This window comes from Euprymna scolopes, chromosome 38 (genome assembly GCF_053919585.1).
Source record: "Euprymna scolopes isolate OS-2025 chromosome 38, ASM5391958v1, whole genome shotgun sequence".
NCBI classification, from domain to species: domain Eukaryota; kingdom Metazoa; phylum Mollusca; class Cephalopoda; order Sepiida; family Sepiolidae; genus Euprymna; species Euprymna scolopes.
In genome coordinates, this window is record NC_136519.1 from 68697380 (window position 1) to 68702563 (window position 5184).

General features: G+C 31.0%; 1 long non-coding RNA gene across 1 annotated transcript in view; it reads left to right on the forward strand.

Moving 5' to 3' along the window:
- The window catches only part of LOC145263175 (uncharacterized), a 153084-nt gene extending 149553 nt beyond the window's left edge, over positions 1 to 3531 (forward strand). Inside the window, exon 2 of the long non-coding RNA XR_013864487.1 lies at positions 3007 to 3531. This is a non-coding gene — a long non-coding RNA (uncharacterized LOC145263175). The remainder of the gene's footprint in view (positions 1 to 3006) is intronic.
- Positions 3532 to 5184: the final 1653 nt, after the last annotated feature.

A 5184-nucleotide genomic window follows, 5' to 3' on the forward strand; every position in this document is an offset into this window, starting at 1 on the left:
AGTAGAAGGCACTGCTACATAGTAACGAGCACTGTAACCAAGTAGTGAGCACGGTTAGTTACTGGCGGTTATGACGGTATATACGATAACTGTTATTTTTAGGTGGTTACTGCCATTTTTTACAGGGGCAGACACTGAGCAAATTGCCTGTCTTAAACTGTCAGACACTCTCATCTAATGGTAATCACTGTTATCCAATGTCAGGCAATTTTCGATTATGAAAGTGATTTACCGTAAAAACTGGTCAGTGTTCTTTTATAGTAGTTACTGTCACTTCATTGCAGTAGTGGCCACTGGCGGAAACTCGTTGTTACTACTGTTTTTAAGCGGTTACTGCTGTATGAGACAGTTACTTACAGATATTAGCGTTTACTTGAGGTGACTGGTAAGCATTGGTTGCCTTACGCCGGTAACTGTCTGCCAAACGCAGTCATGACCAATGTTATGTATTGTTACAAGCCTAATAAAGCCAGGAGCTCTATTCGTTGCTCTATGCAATCCTGATTTGCTGCGTTGATGTAGATTTTCTTTTTAAATTATGCAATCTAAAGATTTTGCTATTAATGTAAGTATGATGTTCAAATAAAGTTTAGCTTTACATGGTATTTTTGTTTAATAAAATGTTAGGAAAAAATACAGAATCGTAACAAAAAAGTCTCACCTTCTATGTTAAGAATGGATTTTTTAATAGTAATGTTATGTTTTTATTTGAATAAGAAAGCTACGCCCTTATGATATGACGGGCAAGAACCCCGACCTTTTGAACTTTTTGAAATCCAATTGAACATTTTTAAATGAGAATTGGAAAAAGGGTAAGAAATTTAAAAGGATGGCCTACGAAAATTACAAAAAAGACGAATAAGAGAAAATAATTACCGATGTTTTGCAAGAAACTTATCATTTACTATTCCTTTAAATACAAGGAACTTTGTCTTCTGTGTGTGTGTGTGATATTGCTCCTTATGGACTCGGAAACGTCTTGATATATCTGGAAGTTTTCTTACGTCAGTTTTCAATCGAAATACGTTTGTAATTATGGATAATCGAAAAAATCCGACCAAACAAAATACCTATTTGAGCAGTTTTAACACTTTTATACACCTTAATATCACAAATGTATTTTATAAGTTTTATCAAAGCAAAAATAGAACGATGCAGCCTATTAAAATCAACCTCAATTTCTTTTATAAGGCAGGCGCTCGTTCGAAACAAACGTTTCTCTTAGAGCACAATTAAACCACGATACGTTACTTTTGCACGATTAAGTGATTATGTAAAAATAAGTTAATAAAATCAACAGTTTGTTCTTAAGTGAAACATTAGTTTGAAATGAATATTTCTGTTCAGGTCATAATTGAACCATTATATATTCCTTTTGTATTTTACACTTAAAATGAAGCCATTATTTACATATAAATTTATAAAAACCAACAGTAGGTTCTAAACTATGCAATGTATACTACAATACTAAGCCAATGCAGGAGGTCATGTGAAGGTTCCTCCTGGTACACTGCGTGGAGCACTAAACTAGAGCAGGCAATCGATCGATTTAATTTAAAAATGGGCGATCTCATCGATTCGATGAGAGTACAAGTATAGATGGGTGGAATATTTATTGATCATGTTCAATCCCCAACAATGTAAGGTCTCATTGCAAGTCTCTCTCTTTCTCTCTCTCTCTCTCTCTCTCTCTCTCTATATATATATATATATATATATATATATATGTATGTATGTATATGGTCACAACTGGATTACTTAAATAGGCCTACTATGACAATGATTAAGTAAACCAGATCAGAAATTGTTAAAATCAGCAAAATCATTTTAAATATATCAACAGAATTATTAAAGACACTTGATCTGAAGAATGCATTAACAAGGCCAGTACAATGTATTAATTTGATTTACGCAATGATAAAACAAATATGTTCTAACTCAAATGGATATAATAAATTACGACCGAAAAATGTGAAAATGTTTATTAAGTCCATTTTAAAAAGTCAGCTCACTAGAAGAAGCCTCCCAAAATGTTGACCTGAAAAAAAAACATCGTAGGTAGTCTCGTTAACAATTTCCGAGGGGGTGTATCTGGCTTTTAACAATAACCCAACCCTCCAAAAATTATGTAACGGTAAAGGATAGTTCTAGATCACTATCATTTATTTAGAAAATAGTTATTTCACAAGGTATTGAACTCAACGGAATTACTAACGGGTATTAGTAACGAAGAAAATGAGGGCATCTATAAGTTTCTCACTAAAGTATTGATTTGTAAAAATTAGCAATTAGCGAAAAAGACTGCGGATTAATTTTATCTGCCAATGAGCTGACTGGATGATGTCTAAAATTCATACAAGAAACATACACATAGTTCCATAGCTTAACGGTGACAGGCGTATATATATATATATATATATATATATATATATATATATATATATATAATTATGCAAGCTCATTGATATGGTAGTTCATTGATATGCTCTAGTTTTTAAATAACATCCCGTCTTAATATTACTTAACCTCCAAAAACAAAAGCAACGTGTATTAAAGGGTGTGAAATATGTGGGCAATGTCATTCTATCATGGAGATACTATTAAATACCTACTAAAAAGGATAATTTTTAAAAATAAATATATGGATTATAAATAACTTTTAACCGGTCAGAGCTGATTAAACGAATTGTAAATTGGAAACAAAATGCAATTTTACTTTCGTATGGATTCCCAAGTTTAACCGAAAGATCTCTAAGTTAGAAAATATATAAACAGCTTATATTAGAAGGTTCATCAACCGATATTTCTCAAAAGATAGATGGGCATTAGTCCGTTAGTGGAATAATTAATATAATACATGATAAAGTGGGCAATTACAATAATGTTCGATATGTTTTTGCACAATTGTCTTAAATACAAATTATACATAGATATAAAACATATTACCAGAAAAAAATGTCGGATATATTTTAATAGAAATTTCATTTATTTTTTGTTTCTTTTCAGATTCGTCGAAATCATCGATCAACCCAAAATCCTTGAGGCTTCATTCTGGTTTAAAATTACAGATTAATATATCAATGGATTCAACAATACTAGAGGACAACCAGAATGCTTACTTTTAATTGACTACTTCTCCAAGTTTGTTTGCAGTGCGCCATACTTGTGTGTTTCGGACGTTGTATACAGCAAACACCGAAGAATGAATATTTGTGCACTGTAAAAAGACAGCAGCCATATATTCAGATTAAAAACGTTATTAAATAAACTGAACAATTATTAGAATAGTGCATCCAAGAATCAGGGGAAAATCGAAGTTGTATAATGTTATTTGCGTTTTCCAATAACTATTTGAAAGGTGTTTTTTCCTTCAGAGAGTTTTGCTAAAATGTACAGGTAAGACGAAGACTCTCTGCTTCTAGGCCATAACAATTATAATTTTATAATTTTCGATTTTTAGGTTCAATCGGAGGCCTCCTTAACACTTATTGTATAAAAAAACTAAACTGAATAAACGGTTGTAAAAAATTACTTGGGATATGTTATGTGTTACCTTGTATATTAGTTTGTTTCAGTCAAGGAATAGAGGCAAAAGTACTAATTGTATATAATATACTATACGAGGTGCCAGGAAATGAAAATGATATTCGTATATTAGAAAAAATGATACCGTACATTTCTGGCTAATACTATTAATTAAATAAACAAAATGTTATATTAAAATATTACCGTGTTTGTCAGCCATTTTTCTTTCATTCTTTTTACTTAAAAAATGCATGATGCTACTCCTACGAAAGGAGCTACGATTTCGAATCATGTCCACATGTGAGTTGAGGGAAGTTGAGCAGAAAGATGCCTATTAGCATTGCATTTCAATTTCTACATGACAAAAAAGCATGAAAACGGGGAGCGAATTTAATATTTTAGCAGTCAGAAATAAAATTTAGAGTAGTCAGCTGTCCTGCATTATATAATATTAACCGGGGAAGATAATGAAAAAATTTTCCGAATCTCTAAGTGCAAATTAAGGAGCTCTAATGGTATTATCTTGGAAAACATCTCAAAGATATCTATATAATTATAAAACTCAAATGACCTTGTAATGAGTAATGTTACCCACTTTGAAATTGCCCTTTTACTAATCAAATCTAGTAAATGACCCATCACGATCCACCATCAGAAAGCTCGCAGTGATTTAGTTCACAATACATTGTAGTCTAGATTGCACTGTATAGAAGTGTTGTTTATTTTATAAAATTATTTTTTATATAATGGCTTGAATTAAAGTTTAAAATACAAAAGTCAAGTATCATGCTTCAGTTGTGCTCTAAACCGAAACATTCATTTCAAACGTGCTCCTGTTCTATCAAAGAGTCTACTGTTCATTTTATATGCTTGATCTTACTAGTTGTTTATTGACATTTAAATGGAATATAAAAAAGCCAAGTAGCATGTGTCAATTGTTCTTTAAACACAAACATTTACTTCGACCGAGCCATCTCAATGAAACTACCGTGGATTCAATATATTGGCATTTTAGCATTGTAACAAAGCTGCACAAATGAGCTTGAGAATTAAGGCTGTGAAAATTGTTAATAAAAATCGCCTGCTCCCACTTTGCCCGGATTAATTCGACTATCTATTAACAGAAGATATTCTGATACAAATCCTATCTAATATCACTGCCAGTTACATGAATAACTTTCGTGTGAAAGATCATATAAATAGCTCCAGCCGTTTTCGATTCCATATTGAAACGAACTCACGCACATGCACAGAATTACACAAAGTTACGTATATATAATAGTAAAGATAAACATAGTTAAATAAACTGTGAAATATCCAAACGTAAACATTTTTAAATACACTAAAATATCAATTCATAAACATATTAATATACACTAAAACAATACTTAAACGTAAATCTATTGAAATCCACTATAAAATACCAAAACATAAACATATTGAAATACACTGAAAAATTACTAAACATAAACATATTGAAAATCGGTATCAAATATTTAAATCAGAACATATTGAAATGCACAATAAAATATCAATACACAAACATACTAAAATACGATATGAAATAACTAAACAAAAACATATCGAAATTCACTATAAAATGTCGAAACATACAATAAGTTATCAAAACATAAACATATGAAAATACTATTGAAATTC